Source organism: Aegilops tauschii, chromosome 2, assembly GCF_002575655.3.
Source record: "Aegilops tauschii subsp. strangulata cultivar AL8/78 chromosome 2, Aet v6.0, whole genome shotgun sequence".
Taxonomy (NCBI): Eukaryota; Viridiplantae; Streptophyta; class Magnoliopsida; order Poales; family Poaceae; genus Aegilops; species Aegilops tauschii.
In genome coordinates, this window is record NC_053036.3 from 642,376,560 (window position 1) to 642,395,114 (window position 18,555).

An 18,555-nucleotide genomic window follows, 5' to 3' on the forward strand; every position below is an offset into this window, starting at 1 on the left:
AAGTATACACGACATATTATTGTTCTCCAAACTCTATGGTTCTATCATATTGAGTTAAACGAGACAATAACTATTATATGTTGCATTATTTTCTCCTTATTTTCCCACTGGGTTTGCAGGAGTTTTGGCAACATATCAAACACTATACTCCTCACATTTTTCCCACATGGTTTTTAGAGAAGACTCTTTACAATATATATAATGCTACTTGGACAAGCGTAGATTAGGGGGAGTGTTGTGATTAATCATCACATGATTAATTAAGGGAATCTCCCCTTATCCAAACTGCCACACCGTTGCATCCCGCAACCTACGCAAGGCAGCAACTGCCTCTTGACGGTTCTCTCCCGAATCGGCGCCTCTCCAAACCGACGCCTGAAGGCGTCTCCCCATGTCATATATATACTGTAAATATGATCAATAAAGGATACAGTTGAATCATTTGTTCTCTCTCGATTAGTTCCAATAGCAACTAACTGCGCGGCGTGGAGCACGCTAGAGGGTGCGAATCAACTGTGCGACCCATGACACACAAGTCTGTCCAACTCCGATCTAGCACTATCGATGCTTTCCACATAGCGTTGAGTGTCTGGGCCAGGACTCTTAAATGAAAGTGGCTGGACAAAAATGACAGTGTCCTGCATTTTTCCATCAAGAGACTAATCATTACTCCATGGAAATAGAAGAGGCTGAAAATATATAAGAAACAGTAGCCTGGAAGAGAAAGACATATGGCAGAGCTAAAAAGTTGCCAGGATCGTCAGTCGTCGCACGGGTTGTTATTTTATATGCATATATAATCAGATCATCTACTGTACAGTTGAGGGAGGAGGAGGCGGAGCCTTTTCCGTTCCTGTATTGGGCTCAAATCGCCAATGCGCCATCGAAGGCTTCGCCTTCGCCCTCATCATCGGAGATCAGAGGCTTAGCTATAACTCGACAAAACTACCAGTTGCGGTGCAAATCCGCGAGGAAACAAACCATCCAGTGGTTCGCCCTCATCGTCGGAGATCAGAGGCTTAGCTATGACTCGACAAAACTACCAGTTGCCGTGCAAATCCGCGAGGAAACAAACTGTCAAATGTTAATCAAAATCTCAGCAGGTCACGATTCGCCATTATCTTTGTGAGTTGATATCACTTCGTTACTTCGATAAACATGAAGATCTAGAACTGAGGCCTGCAACTAAACAAGAGTTTGAAAGCATCTAAATTATAACCGCAAAAAAAGAAAACATCTAAATTATAACCATCCAGATGACCATATATACTCTTCACTGAACCACGAAAGACGGAAAGACTTGTCGTTGCCGATGGGATCGAGAGGAGCGAGAGAGAGATGAACGCACGCGAGGGAGAAGACACCAATATATTCTGTGCCGTCTATCTGACAGCGTTTTCTGTTATTCCTACTCTTAACTCAAAGCGATTACAGAGGCTAACTAACTCCCGATCGGCTGCTCCGGATCCGCGTACGTCGCGCCATCCCACGACCGCATCACCAGCGCCATACTGACCGGGAGGTTACATCAAACAGAAAAACAGAAAACAAGCGATCGTGCAAAGAGCACGCCTCACGTCCTAGCTATATGCATGTGCATGACTCCGTCCCATCGGACTGCATGCATGCCATTATTCTAAACGGCTAACTACGCTGGTGAGCTGAGCTTAGCTAGACACTACAGGTCACCCCCTTAAGCATTGCTCTCCAGCTCCAACCTTGACCATACCAAGCTTCTGCCGCATCTCCACAAAAGTAACACGCCCCAGCGCCTTCGTCAGTGTATCAGCTAGCTGCTCCCGAGTGCGAATATGATCCACCTCCACCTGACCCGTCTCAACACAATCGCGGATATAGTGATATTTGATGTCGATGTGCTTGCTTCGGTCATGATGGACTGGATTTTTGCTGAGAACAATAGCAGCCTGATTGTCAACGAAGAGCTTGAACTTGACCGGCGGCTTCCCGAGCATCTCACTGACCAAACGCGACAGCCACACGCCTTGGCAAGTTGCCGCTGCCGCTGCAATGTACTCGGCCTCACATGAAGAGAGCGCCACAACCTTCTGCTTCTGCGAGCACCATGTAACAAGATTGTTGCCGAGGAAGAAGACATTGCCGGAGGTGCTCTTCCGGTCTTCTATGTTGCCGGCGTGGTCACTGTCGCTGTAACCGACCAGTTCCACCTCGCCGCGACCGGCCACGTAGCGACAACCATAGTTCAGTTTGCCTTGTACATATCTGAGAACTTGCTTCACGGCCGCCCAGTGATGCGTGCTTGGTTGCTCCATGAATCTGCTCACAATACCGACGGCATGGGCGATGTCAGGTCTGGAGTTGACAAGGTAGCGAAGGCTCCCGATCACGCTGCGATACAGAGTGGGATCAAAAAGGTCACCACCGTCCTCCTTCCTCAACTTTAGCCGGCATTCCATCGGAGTGTTGCAGCTATTGCAGTTTTCCATGCCCGCGGCATCCAGAATCTTTGCCGCGTAGCTCCGTTGATGAAGGGTGATCTCCCCTGCTCTCTGCGACACCTCAATGCCGAGATAGTAGCTGAGCAGCCCTAGATCACTCATCTTGAAGAGTGTCTTCATTTGTTCCTTGAACTCACTAATCAGCCCTTGATCTGTACCGGTGAAGACAAGATCATCCACATATACACCCACCAACAGAAAAGTGGACTCATCACCACGCCTGTAGACTGCATGTTCAAGTGGGCTTCGAGCAAAACCGAGGGATATTAGTGAATCATGTAATTTTGCATACCAGGCTCTTGGTGCTTGACACAGTCCATAAAGAGCTTTGTGCAACTTCAGTACACGGTGCTCCTCTCCTACAGCAGCAAATCCAGGTGGTTGTACCACATAAACCTCCTCACTGAGATCACCATTTAAGAATGCTGACTTGACATCCATATGGTGCACTTCCCAGCGGTGGTGCGCGGCGAGCGCGAGCAGAACGCGAACTGTCTCCAGTCTGGCCACGGGAGCAAACGCTTCTTCATAATCCACTCCTTGCTGCTGCACATATCCCTTGGCAACCAAGCGAGCCTTGTACTTTGTGATGCTGCCATCTGGATCCCTTTTCACCTTGTAGACCCATTTCAAACCGATGGGCTTGAGTCCGGCCGGCAAGTCAGCGAGCTCCCAGGTCCTGTTCTCGACGATGCATCGGATTTCTTCATCCATCGCCGCCTTCCAGGACATGTTCTCGAGCGCCTCATCCACGTCCCGTGGCTCCTCGGCACTGAGTAAACAGTGCTCGAAATCCTCGTACACTGCATCTTCTTCAGTGGCGTCGAGAACACAGGAGAGGCGCCTGTATCTGATCGGTCCAAAGTCCACATCACGCCCGTCATCATGCGTTGGCGGAGTGGCCCATCTTATCGCTGGCGATCCCGGTGGCGTCCTGGTACCAGTTGTGGGCGTGTGCAGCACTGGAGTTCCCGGCATCGTCGTCTCCGTCTCTGCCTGCGGTGTCCCGGGTGATGATGTTGGGGACGCCACCGAGGCGGGCGAGACGCAATGAGCGGCTCCACTGTCCAGCTCCTCAACCCCTGGATTCGTCGTGTACACCACAGAGAACATGGTCGGCGCGGCCGGCGTCGTGGGCGCGGTCGCCGCGTTCCAGCTCCAAGGTCGCCCTTCCTCAAAGATCACATCCCGGGTCACCTGAACTCTCTTGCTTTCAGGGTCATAGACGCGATAACATTTGGCACCCTCTTCATATCCAACAAAGATCATAGGTTTGGACCGGTCGGAGAGCTTGGTGATGCCCGGCCCGAGCAGCTTGACGTGTGCGGTGTACCCGAAGGTACGCAGGTGCTGAACTGCAGGCTTCCGACTGTGCCACGCTTCGTACGGTGTGACACCCTCAAGGCTGCGGGTGGGAGCTCTATTCAGAAGGTACACTGCAGTTTTTACTGCCTCTCCCTAGAAATATGCAGGTACAGCCATGCTTTTCATCAGACATCTGGCCATCTCTACAACTGACTGATTTCGCCTCTCTACCACGCCATTCTGTTGAGGAGAATAGGGCGCCGTGGTGTAGTGCTTCACTCCTTGTTCATTGCAATATTCTCTGAATTCAGTTGAGTTGAACTCCCCACCACGATCGGATCTGAAAGCTCGAAGTTTGCATCTACCTTCAGCCTCTGCCATGACCTTGATTTTTCTGAACTCACTGTATGCCTCATCCTTGGACCTGAGCAGTTCGATCCACATATAACGGCTGTAATCGTCAACAACCAGAATGAAGTATTTGTTGCCTCTTGGAGTTGGTGGCGTGATGGGTCCACACAAATCTGTGTGCACAAGCTCTAGTGCCTGCTCTGCTCGATAAGAAGTTGCCTGCGGAAACGGGGCACGATGTTGCTTTCCAAGTGCACACCCATCACAGTACTGCTCGATGTGAGCTATCTCCGGCATGCCTCTGACCATTCCTTTTGCAGACATGGCGCGTAGTGCTCTGAAATGCAAATGCCCCATCCTTGCGTGCCACTTCCAAGTCTCGTCCTCAACCTTTGTCAGCAGGCACGCTGGCGTGTCAATGGTCAGCACCCCGGTGTACAGCCGGCTGCTAGTGCGCCGGACACGGGCCAGCAGGCGTCGAGACGGATCATGTATGGTCATCACACCACTCTGAATATCAACCTGACACCCCCCTTCGTCGAGCTGTCCAAGTGAGATTATGTTACTTCTCAGGTTCGGGATGTAGTACACTTCTGACAGAGCGCGCTGCTCGCCCCCTTGTATTCTGAAAACCACTGAACCTCTCCCACAGATTGCCACATGTGACCCATCTCCAAACTTGACTGTCCCGTGCACAGATTCATCCAGTGTGGAGAAGCAACACCTTTCGCCTGTCATGTGGCTGCTGGCGCCGGTGTCAAAGTACCACACCCCGTCCGGCGAAGGAACGGGTATCAACTTCTCTTCGTTGAGAAACACTGCCTGCGGCGCCACTGCCTCTAACGCTGCAGTGGTGGTGACCACGGCCATTAGAAGCCCCTGATCATGCTCATCCCCAGCACGCACAAGATTTGCTTACTCCTGCTTCCCTTGCTGTCCCTGTTTGTCAAGGTACGACCAACACTCCTTCTTCCAATGACCAGGCTTCCCACAGAAGTGACACTTTCCTTTCTTCTTTCCACCCAACCCACCAGCGCCGCTGTTGCCGGCCGCAGGTTTGCCTCCGCCGGGAGACTTGGTCTTGGCCGGCTGCTTGTTCTTGCCGACGCCGCCGCCACCGGACGATGAGCCGCCGCCCAGCTTCTCACGGGCCAGCCACTCCTCATGAGTGAGCAGAAGGCGCCTGGTGGGTTGCGTGCCGTCGTCGAGGTCGTAGTGGTCCTCGCATGCAGAGAAACGCCCGACGAGTTCCTCAATGGACATGGTTTTCAGATCGATCAGGGATTCGATCGCCATGGCCATCGGGCGGTACTTCCACGGCACCACTCGGAGAAACTTCTGAACGGCGTTGTGCTCGGTGACGGGGTCACCGTATAGCTCCAGATCGGCGACGAGGGCGGTGAGACGCAGCCCGAAGTCCTCGACGGACTCCCCGTCTTTGAAGCGGAGATCCTCGAACTCCTGCCGGCGCACCTGCGCCTTGGCCTCGCGGGCGCGCTCGCTGCCCATCCGCATGGTCTTGATTGTCTCCCATGCCATCTTCGCCGTGTCCTTCGCGGCCAGCACGCGCAGCATCTCCGGCGGGACGCCGGTGAGGATGATCTGCAGCGCGCGCCGGTCGTCGTTCTCGTCGGCGGCGTCGTCGGTCACAGCAGTCCAGACGCGGGCGACCTGCAACTTAACTTGCATCACCAGCGCCCACTCCTGGTAGTTCGTGCGCGTGAGCATCATGGACGACCCCGACTCCTCTCGCACGACGCGCTCCACGACACGGTACTCGCCGCCGCTGCTGCCGGAGAGGCGCGTGAGTTGCGCCTTTGATGAGGGCGTCTTCGACGGCGACCTCGTGCCGCCCTTGTTCTTCCCATCCGACTCGTCCCCGGACATGACCACGGCGGATCAAACACCGCCGCCGCGCTAAGGATCAAACACCCGGGCTCTGATGCCAATTGTCGTTGCCGATGGGATCGAGAGGAGCGAGAGAGAGAGATGAACGCACGCGAGGGAGGAGACACCAGTATATTCTGTACTGTCTATCTGACAGCGTTTTCTGTTATTCCTACTCTTAACTCAAAGCGATTACAGAGGCTAACTAACTCCCGATCGGCTGCTCCGGATCCGCGTACGTCGCGCCATCCCACGACCGCATCACCAGCGCCATACTGACCGGGAGGTTACATCAAACAGAAAAACAGAAAACAAGCGATCGTGCAAAGAGCACGCCTCACGTCCTAGCTATATGCATGTGCATGACTCCGTCCCATCGGACTGCATGCATGCCATTATTCTAAACGGCTAACTACGCTGGTGAGCGGAGCTTAGCTAGGCACTACAAGACTCTCGCTGTTTAGCTATTTTTTCGTTGTTCAATTCAGTGTAGTTGCATATATTTTTTAGCGCAACGTGCTCCGTTGCCCCCCATGCACCAAAAATCCATTTTACTCTTATATCTGATAATTATCAAGGAAAATACTCTCTCCGTCCTAAATTAAGTGACTCAACTTTACACTAACTTCGTACTCACTTATTTTGGAACGGAGGGAGTAGCCAATATAACAAGGTTTATTTATTCTGGTCTTTTACTGATAGGGACTGGAATTACAGGTTTCTGGTAAATCTCTGAAGTTTCCGGTTGTTTTTCGACCAAAATGCGTTCAAACAATCTCTGAAATTCAATCAAATTGGGTTAAATTTGAGCAAAAAAATCAAAATAGAAAATACCGGCCAGGATTTTTTTCGGCCGGTCAGCTTTTGGTTTTCTGGACCTGAACCGAGAACCTTGAAATGACAACAATACATTAAACAACCAGCAAAAAATAAAAATAAACATCGAAAATCATATTGATCATCTTCTTGCAGTTTGAATGCAATTTTTAAGAAAGGTTAAAAATATTAACCAGGCAAAGCCAACAACAAAACAGATGCTAAGCAGTACTAATCAGAGGGGACAGAGCAGGGCGCCTCTGCTCATCTGGATCACCAGCAAATGGCACTAACTTAATGGATTCTCGTCTCAGTTGTGTTTTTCTTCTTCTTTTGTTTCCTGCGACGACATGGCTCGTTCCTAGGTGTTTCCTGGTTTTATGGTTTAGTTTGAGCGGCGTGTATTCTTGATATGGACAACAAGAAGACGTGGCAATGCCGTCCTCTTCCAGGTTTAATGACAGTGTGTACATTCATCGCCAGGATTGTTTGATCCAGTGGAAACCAAATAGGAGACCAGACTTCACATACATTTGGTTACTTAATTGGGAAATCCTTGTCAGACAAATAATTGCACTCATCTCACTTTTGTTCTTGCCCTTGCAATGTTTATGTGGTACTCCCTCTGTCTCAAAATATAAGACGCTTTTTAACATATTTTGAGGCAGAGCGAGTACATGATAATAATGAAACAACATTTTTGCCTGATACTTAAGATATACATACCAAACTGGCCGATTCTAAGGTAATTTGACAAACCAACAAAACTTATAGCATTAAGCTGTGATAACACTTACTGTTAAATTGAGAGAAAAGGTGTGTGCACTACACCAGTTGCATGGTGTAATATCTAACTATCTATCTACAAATGCAGTATGTTCCTTAACTTTAAAGCTCTCACACTCAATTGAGGTCTTCAATTTGAAATGAAGTCACTTGACTTGGACTGGCTCAACGATCTTTTTTCTCAAAGAGCTCTCTCATTCAATTTGGTATGCTCCCTAATTTTCAAGGCCTCGTAGTCAATTGAGGTCTCCAATTTAGAATTGGGTCATCCAATTTTGATCGATAAATAAAATAAATTTTCAAGGAGCTCCCTCATTCAATTCTTTTCATTTACTATACTCCCTCAGTTTGGGGCTCTCCCATTAGACTAAGATATTCTATCAAGGAAATCTCTCGTTCAATTCCTTTAATTCACAATGCTCCCTAATTTTGGAGGTCTCCCATTCGATTGATATATTCAATTTTAGCGTGGGTTCACAATTTGAACGGGTCAACAATATCAATCCGGTTCACCCTCTAACCACCTATATAAAAAATGCCAATGTGAGATACTATAACACGAATATAGTACATGTAGTAATTGACACATAAATTTTTCTCACATATGTATGAGTTGATTAGCAGATAACACAGAATCACACCACAAAAGGCCACCAAAACACCACACTATAAAGAAAACGAAAACACACTCCATCATCTCCCCCACTTGCCAAACCAAATATTTCAAAATAAAAGTTGTATCAGTTTTTTGAAAAAGTCAAATTTCTTCAACTTTGACCAAGTTCCAAGCCACAAACATCGACATCCGCAATACTAAATAAATAAAATAAGAAAATTCATTTCATGATGATTTAATGATACCAATTTGATATTGTATATATTGATATATTTGTCCACCAATTTGGTTAAACTTAAAGAGGTTTGACTTTTAAAAAAAACTAATACAACTTATATTTTGAAACAAAGAGAGTAGAGAAATTATGAAAACCCAACAACACCAACCGGCAGCAAAGCGCCCAACCCTTCTAGTATAGAAAAATGATCATCTGGACTGCAACAATTGCACAATATCGTATATGTGTGGATTCTCAAAGCTCAATTCGAGAAGCATCTCTTTTGTGAAGAAGAAAAATAAGATGCATCGATAGCATGCATGGACTTTTTTTGTGAACTATGCAATTCAAAATTACAAGAAGTCACCCACACAAGCATATTCTTTCGTCTCTTGTTTTAGTCTGTGAGTGTTTGATGAATTTTTTCCTTCTCAATGCACATGATCCAAAAATCCAATATCCAGTTGCTAAATTGCATGCAGAGAAAACTAAAACAAACTAACATGGAAGAAACATATGATACTTGTCAGATAATTAGTTCCAACCAAAGCCTAGTAGTACATTATAGGTCTCGTTGATGTCAAATTGAGTGCAATAGCAATAGAAATGATACATGCAAATCATCATTATTCCTTTTTGCAAGGCATAAATATGATATATGAATATCGTTTATTATTCTGAGAATGTGTAAAGAATAGGCTATCTTGCCATCTGTCTTGTGCTTTAATTTCTCAAGATATTCATTTGAGATACACACTACAAAATTATGAGCCATGAATAGTGATGCACAAAATTGTTTACAAAAGATTTCTGGCAGAATGGAAGGATGCAAAACAGCAAAAGCTATCCTCGTAGTAAGATATGGAAAGTAGAAGTAAGCTTTCATCTAGGCCCTCATAAATGCGATTCTGATGGCACATAGGAAGAAGTTGTCCCTGCGCCACTAGCACAATTTGATACAAAACTAGGGACAAAGCTGTAGTCGGGTGCAGCCTCCAAGCTGGTCGCGCGTTCCAACACCTTTGCGACCGTTGACATCAAGGGCCTTCTGCTGCTGTCAACCTGTAAGCACCACATTGCAAGCTTCATCGCTTCCATGACCTCCTCCAGATGACATTACATATCATTACTGCCACTGTCCACTAAATCGAGCAGCTGGCCAGATCTTGCTTTTTCTTCAAGCAGACTTATCAGGTGGATGCTTTCCTCCAGCAACGATTCGTCCAAATTCTCTCGGCCACAAATGATTTCCACGACCACAATGCCAAAGCTGTAGATATCAGCCTTCTCGGTGATTTTTGAGCCAAGCCATTCGGGAGCTAGATATCCACGGGTGCCTCATACTCTAACTGCTGACAATCTGGCGTTGTTAGAAAGTCTTTAGGTGCAGAGGTAGGCCAGAGTAACTTACAGATAATATTCTCCTCATGTTCTTCACATCATCATGATTATTGTCTAGCCCCGAACTGATGGATTTGTACACCTTGGACCAATACTCATGTGTATGTGCTCTTCCCTTTTCACTAGACAGCAAGCTACCTATCGCAAGGATAGCTAGCGGAACTCCCCCACATATTTTTAAAATTCTCTTAGATACTTCAACCAATTGATTAGGTGGTGACTTGTTCTCCATCTCATATATTCTTTGATAGAACAACTTTCTTGAGTCGACAACAGAAAGAGGTTTCAGCCGATATACACCACCAGCTTGCAGGGAAACATCAAGAACCCGAGTTGTTGTGATTACTCTACTTCCGTATCCATTCTCAATCAATGCATACTTGATATTTTCCCAGACGGATTTATCCCCACTAGTGGAAAAAGGGTCAAACGTGAAGCACATTAGTGCCGGTTTGAATTTGAGCCGGCACTAATGTATACATTAGTGCCGGTTCGTGGCGACGATCAATAGTACCGGTTCGTGGCGAACCTTTAGTACCGGTTCATGCCACGAACCGGTACTAAAGAGGATGTGTCAGCCTGCGGTCAGGCTATGGCCCCACCATCACCATTTAGTGCCGGTTCGTACCACGAACCGGTACTAATGAGGTTATGGCAAGCTGTTTTTAGTCCCACCTCGCTCCCCTAACAAGGCTTTTACCACCTTAAATATGTTACTTCTCAAACTATCACAAGCACTTGGTCTTCATTGAACTCTATGTGTAGAATTTGTAGCCGCTATATGAGTCTTCACCGGTTTATAAATCGTTGAGGACTCATATTGACAATTCAGATTGTACACAAAAAGATCATTGATGATCAAAGTATTTTTGATGTATAAGATCATATTGACAATTCAGACTGTAAAGAAATATAAGATCATGATCTAAATGCTCTTATATTTTTTGCGTTCAGTATGCACCATTCAAAGCGACGCCATCAACTTTCAACCATTTATGCCTTCATTTGCTATTTTTCATGCATTTAATGATTTGTTTTGAGAACTAAATGACCTGAAAATTGAAAAGCACTACAAATGAACTCTGAAAAAGTTGAAACTTGGCATGCTATCATCATTTCACCCACATATCATGTTCAAAAAAGTAGAGAGGGTTACGGCAAAAACTGGATGCACTTCGTTTACAAACTGGACAATCTCCTTCGAAGTATTCGGGTTTCTGACGAAATTAAACTCATCTGTTACAAAGGCATTTCATTTTTTTAAACTTATTACAACTCCAGACTTTTTGTGCATTCAGTATGCACCATTCAAAGCGACGCCATCAACTTTCAACCATTTATGCCTTCATTTGATATTTTTCATGCATTTAATGATTTGTTTTGAGCTAAATGGCACTAACCTTTAGTATCGGTTGGTGACCAGTACTACAGTTTCTTAGTAAGCTGTTTTTTAGTCCCACCTCGCCAAGAGAGAGGGACTAGGAGCGGTTTATAAGCCCTGAGTGTAGAGACGATGAAGAAGAGGCTCAATGCTCACGTTGCTTAGCTTCAAGCCTTGAGGAATATGGTAGACTGCACAGAGCTATGTGCAGTGCAGTTTACACTATTCCGAAAGGCTTGAAGCTAATTAACGAGCATTGCACCTCTTTTTTATTTTTAATAACTTATTACAACTCCGGACTTCTTCTGTTATGGCAAAAACTAGATGCACTTCGTGTACAAATGACCGTGAAATTGAAAATCACTACAAAATGAACTTTGAAAATGTTAAAACTTGGCATGGTATCATCATTTCACCCGTACATAGCATGTGCAAGAGAGTACAGAGGGTTATGGCAAAAACTTGAGGCATTTCGTGTACAAACTGGACAATCGCTTTCGGAGTATCAGGGCTTCGGACGAGAACTCATGTGTTATACAGGCACTTCATGTTTTTTAAACTTATTTGAACTCTAGACATTTTTTGTGTTTAGTATGCACCATTCAGAGCGACGTCATCAATTTCCAACACGTTCTGACATCATTTGCTATTTTTTATTCGTTTACTGATTTGTTTAGAGAGCCAAATGACCGTGAAATTAAAAATCACTACAAAATGAACTCTGAAAATGTTGAATTTTGGCCAACTAGATAAAAAAACTACTCACAAATAAATAGAAGAAAAGAAATATAACAGAAAAGAAAAAAGTATACAAAAAACTACGCACAAATAAATAGAAGAAAATAAAGCAGAAAAGAAAAACTATACAAAAAAAATTGTGGCGCTGCCCAGTGGGCCTGCTAGGCCACGGGCGTGCAATTACAGGCCCTAAAGGCCCTGCAGGCTCAGAGGGCATGGCGCAGAAGTTAGGCCCAGAAGCTTGCTATATAGAGGAGTTCAAAGAGGCAGCCGCGGCTGGGTTTATAAACCAGTGCGGCTGCCCTTCGCCCGGCGAGGTGGGACTAAACTTTGTGCACCGCGGGTGGCAGCGCAAGGCCTTTAGTACTGGTTGGTGGCTCCAACCGGTACTAAAGGTCGTGCCTTTAGTATCGGTTGGTGGCCCCAACCGGTACTAAAAGCCAACGGTTCCCGCCGCTTGGCCTGGCAAAAATAGGCCTTTAGTACCGGTTGGAGCCACCAACCGGTACTAAAGGCCCATCCTATATATATACCACTTACGAAAATTTCAGTTTCATCTCCCCACTTCGTCTCCAACCTCTCGCGCGAGATATCGCCGCGCGCGCCGCTCGATCCCGTCGTCGCCGCCCGTCGCCCGTCGTCGTCATCGCTGTCCCCGCCGCCGCCCGTCGTCGTCGTCGTCTCGCGCCGCCGCCCCGAACGCCGCCGCCGTCCGTTGTCGTCGCCGCGGCCGGACGTCTCTCTCTCGCACCCGCGCCGCCCGCCCCCGTACGTACGCCGCCACCCCCGCCCCGTACGCCGGCGCCCCCGCTCGTACGTACGGGGCGGCGGTGTACGGGGCGGCGTACACACACATACACACATACACACATACACACACACACACACACATTTTTTTACTTATTTTCTGTTTTCTGTTTTTTAGAAAAGTTAATTAGATGATCGAATGTTAGATTAATGTCGAATGTTAGATGAATTAGCTAGATAGAAAAGTTAAATATATAAAAATGTCAATTGTTAGAGATGAATAGCTAGATATTAATTAGCTAGGTATATGAGATTTGAACTAGTTGAATAATTAATATAACTAGTTTATTTTTAGTACGAAAATTTAGGTATCTGAGATTTGATGATCTAATTAAAATATTATTTGTTAATGAGTTTTTCTGTTTAGTTTATATAAATGTTAGATTAATGTCGAATGTTAGATGAATTAGATAGAAAAGTTAAATATATAGTAATGTCAATTGTTAGAGATGAATATAGTTAGATATATTAATGTCAAATGTTAGATGAATATATATTTGAATTGGCCAGATATTAATTAATGTTAGATAGTAATAAGTGTTTAATGTTTCACCTATATGAACATAGGAAATGTCATCTGACGACAAAAAAGATTTCATTATGTGCGAACACTGTGAAGACCAGCGCGGCCTGTGCGATAGAAATTTCTTTGTTGATGGTAGGCGCTTCAGCATCAAGCTGAATGAGACATTCGAAGTGGATACAGTAGGTCACAACGGCAATTATTATTTGAATGCAAAACTTATGCTTCATTTGCTTCAACTTATAATTTTAAAGCATGACTTTTGCTTCATTTGCTTCAACTTATAATTTTAAATTTTCACTATTCTACTAGCGCATCCCCTGCCATGCAAGAATTTTTGTCTTGGATAAGATAGGTTTTAGTGCTATAGATGATATGGAGGTAAAGAGAGTTTACTTGAAGACCGAGCATGGGTATACTTTCAACGTCAAATTATATAATGGAGACACATACACCCATTTTGAATGCAAAACTTGGCAAGCACTATGCAAGGCTTATGCATTTGAGCCTGATATGGTTATCACCTTTGATATTCGTCCGGAAGATGATATTGAAGGTAATATAGACATCTGGGTCGATGTGCAAACGCCTCCAGTTCTACCATTATGTGAGTTTTTCTCAACCATGCATCTGTTTATGTCTTTGATACAGTTTATTCAAAAATAGTTGACAACTAATTTGTATTGTCAGCTTATTTCGGTTCAAGCAAACATGTCCGGCGCTTGGTAGACAGGACCTACTACTGCCCTGGGGCTCAACTAAACTGCGAGGAGATAAGTCATTATGTTTCATGGCTTGAGGATCTTCATACTGTCAAGACACATTTTCTTCCTGAACTTAGAAATGTTAGTACTCAAAACGTGCGACCAATGGTGATCGTATTGAACTACGGTCACATCTATAATCGAAAGATGGTAAGATTTTTACTATTTGTCCTTAGTGCATCTTTTGCATACATTATTTTTGAAGCTAAACTTTCATTGCTAAGTATATTAATTACTATACGATGTTCTTCAACAGGGACTTCCGATGACAGTTGTGCCTTAGTGGATCGAGACAAAAGGTCACATGTCAATGGTTAGCTTACGACCAAGATTTACTACATTGCACATGAGTGCATTCAGGATTTCTGAAAGCGAAGAATGCTTAATAGTGAAAGATTGGAGCAAAATTGTTAACGATCGCAGAGAAGTACTAGGGGGCAGCAAGGAGAAGCGCAACCGAAAATTAGGAGACAGATTCATCTGCATGCTCCAGTATGATGAATCAGGAGAGCTATACATGTTCTATGCTATTCTACCTGAGAGGGAGCAGCAGGAGTGATTTAGCTAGTTCATGCTCTTAGTACTTGTCCTCTCTCGATCATGTCCGTATTGTCCTGAACTTCGATGTTGGTGATGATTATGTTGAGCTCGATGATATCTTTGCTTCTGTTACAAGTGAATGTTTCTTCTTTAAGCTAGCTAGTGTTGGTGATGATTAGATAGCAGTAATGACTATGATGATTAAATAGTGGTAATTAATGACGACTACGATGATTTTTAGCTAGCTAGACTTTATTTATTTATTAATATGTGATGATGATGATGAGTTATTAATATTATATATATCATTTATGAAAGAAACCGCAAATTAGTTTGAACTGGATGGATCCTAAATTATAACGTAAAACAATCCTAAATTAAATTGATAACACAAATTTAAATAAAAAATAAAAAATAAAACAAAAACCCACAAACATTTAGTACCGGTTGGTGTTACCAACCGGTACTAAAGGGCTCCCGGCCCCCGGAGCTGGCTCGTGCCACGTGGTTGCCCTTTAGCATCGGTTCGTGCTGAACCGGTACTAAAGGGCCTTACGAACCGGTGCTATTGCCCGGTTCTGTACTAGTGCCCATATGTCATCAATAACTATCAAGTACCTTCAATTGATATCAAAATACATATATTACATAAGAGTTGGAGTGAAATGCGCCACTAGTCCGCGAACTCAAATTGATTGCACACTTTAGGCCAACAACTCAAGAAGTGATCGGATTTAGTCCGCAAACTCGTTGATTTGACCAAATAAGGCCAAAACCGGCCCGACCTGAAAAAATCCGGCTACGTGGATGCTATGTCATCTACCCTTTGACTGCCGTGAATTCATTATTTTTATAGGGGTCTATTTGCAAAGTGGACGGTTTTTTTCTCATAAACCGTGGTAACTTCATTTGGAGTGAAAAACTATTAAAAATTTGTGTTTCCCAGGACTTGAACCTTGGCCGTTCACCTTAGACAATGCCTCAGTGACCACTGGAACACCACATTTCCACACTAATATGCTGCTTAGTATGTATATATACATATCTATATATATTTACGTATAATCAGGAGAAAAATAAATATTAAAACGCATGTTCTGAGGGTTTTTGAAGACAGGCCGTCTAGTTTAGAAATTGGCTTCCAGACCAATACACCATGAAGCGATTTATGTTCCAATAAGCATCCTTTTGCTGTACATGTATATACACTATGAACTGATTTATGTTCCAATAGACAGAATATATAAAAGTAATATATATACATCTTGTCGACAATATAAAATGTCACATTCAATATATAACTCATACTTCAGACAATATATAGAACATAACTTCAATGTCAATAGCATTCGTAAGGCAACAGTCAAGCGAAACATAAGGAAAGAGATCACCTGATTGAAAAACGATCGGATGGGAATGCCTTTTTTTTCTCTCCTGATTCTATGTGAAAATATATATACTGGGATGCATAGCACTGTGCAAACCTGGTGTTGTTGCAGTGGTCATTGAGACAGTGTATATTCTGAACAGACAAGGTGTCCTAGCCAACACAATTTTCTAATACATTTGTCACTCCAAACGACGTTAGCATGGTTTATGAGGAAAAACCGGCCAATTTGCAAATAAACCCCCATAAAGAATAGTGATTTCACGAGCAGTCAAAGGAATGATGACATGGCATCCACGTGGTCGGTTTTTTCCCTGTCAGGCCGGTTTTGGCTTTATTTGATCAAATCAACGAGTTTGCGGACTAAATCCGATCACTTCTCGAGTTGTTGGCCTAAAATGTGCAATCAGTTTGAGTTCATGGACCAGTGGCGCATTTAATTGGGCAAAATTGAGCTATGTAATAAAGCTTACCAACTTTTCTTTGACAAATTAAAACTGGGGGATAATTTTACTTCGCCGGCCTTTACACCAACTAGGGACGATGCATACAGCCTTTTAAGCATGAGTACTAAGATTTTTAAATCTTGGTTACACACCAAGCCTAGTCCTCTAGGATAAATACATGAGTATAAGGAAAGCATGGTCCTCAAGAACAAATAGGAACCTAAATTCGCCTCCGTGAGGATTTGAACTCAGGTGTTGGGTTTGTACATCCACTCCCCCAACCATTTGAGCTATGCTGACTCCCAAAGCTTACCAACTTAAATGGCAAAGAAAATTAAAACTTGAGAGGTCTGCACTATTGTAATTTCCTTCTAGCATCGATATACGGAACATTGAGGAACACATATTCACAAACGTACCTCTTGTTTTCAAGGAATATTCTTATCTCACTGATGAGTTGTTGCTTGCCCTATGATGCTTCATTAATGTTCTGGTACATCTACTTGTCAAGTTGATGGAGCATGCTCTTGAAAATCTGCTTCATATTAGGATTAAGAGACACTGAAACAAAGGCCGCACAATCGAATTGCAACTTTTGCTTTTGAATACTGATTTGCACTCTGAGCTTCTTATACACTGCATTGGCAAGGGTTGTCTTGCCCAATCCACCAAATCCAACAATAGAGACCACCTTTAGACATTTCTCCGAAACCTCATCTCCCTCCGTCAGCATCTTGATTACCTCAACGCTCTTCTCGTTAGTGCTAACGAGCTCCGTGGCCTTTCCATACAAGGCTCCATCTCGGCTTTGAGGAACATGATCTCGCCCCTGACACCCCTCTGAAGATTGTACTCCTTGGTGATTAGGTCGGCCAGCTTGGGCAGGAGGGTGCCCATCGCTCCAATCACCGCCTGGGCCATGCCCGGCCTGCGCTATAGCTCAGCCTCTCAGCCGGCCGCTGGTGTTTGCGGAAGCAGCAGAGGGAAGACGGTGGTGGCGATCTGTTGCGTTGATGAAGAACTTCGTCTTGCACTACATTGCCTAAAGAACGGCAACATGATTAGTCAGGAGCATCAAGTCAAAAACTTCGGTAGAAATTCAGAATGAAGTCAAACAGACAGACCTCAATGAAAGGAGAAAGAAGTGGGGATGGAGACATGTCTTGAATTGAGAGAGAGAGTTGGAGAGTGAAGCAGTGAGCGTACTGATGGGGAAATTAACTTTTCGAAAAGCTGATGGGGAAATTATGGAGCTTGGTCTTCAGTTTCAGAGCAGATATACAACAATCTGAAAGAAAGAAAAATATGAGTGGTAAATGAATAGGTTGAGAAAGCAGTAATTCCAAGATAGTCGTCACATGACAGCCTAACAACAATTACATATCATGCTGGAACTTAACAGCATCCTAAACATGATTAAGAAGCAACAGCAACAGCAGTTTCTTAAGTTAACAAGCTACAGATCATGCGGGAAGAGCATATGCGAAAGCACCCAATTTACAGTATCAGGAGAATTTTTTCTCAAGGGGGAGATGGTGATTACCTAGAGCATCCTCAGAAGCCTGCGTGTGAGCTCGGACTCAACAGATGAGCACTGTGAAAGCAAGATGAAGCTCAGATCTGAATCAGCCGTCCTCATACGAGGAGTTAAAGTATGCGGGAATCCTACTGGCTTGTCTGTTTCTAACGTGTCTGCTATCAAAGTGCAGTCTACGCATTCATAAAAAGGATACCCCTAGCCTTCGTTTGAAGCGCTCACATATTTTTAAATTCTAACCCTATTTTTACCCGAAAATGGTCGAGTAAATCATAATAGAAAGAGAGTCTCTCCTGTTTTACAGAATTAAGATACAAAAGGAGCATTTTCCGATCTTAGATGTGCCATGATTTCATATTCTAATATTTACATTGGTAAATAGATTGACAACTGAGTGACTATGCCACATCACCTACGATTTTGTATGAGTTAGGAAGTTTTGCATCAAAACTGGAGATGAAATAATGTGGCAGACAGTCTTGGTATCAGAAAAATACAGCAGACATTATTAAAAAGAAGTGTTTTCATGCTTTATAGAAAGTGTGTGTGTGTGTGTGTGCGTGTGTGCACGCGCGC

General features: G+C 44.3%; 1 pseudogene; it reads right to left on the bottom strand.

Annotated features, from left to right (window-relative positions):
* LOC141041418 (disease resistance protein RGA5-like) overlaps positions 1-17,363 on the bottom strand; it is a 55,389-nt pseudogene extending 38,026 nt beyond the window's left edge.
* Between the last annotated feature and the right edge of the window lie 1,192 nt (positions 17,364-18,555).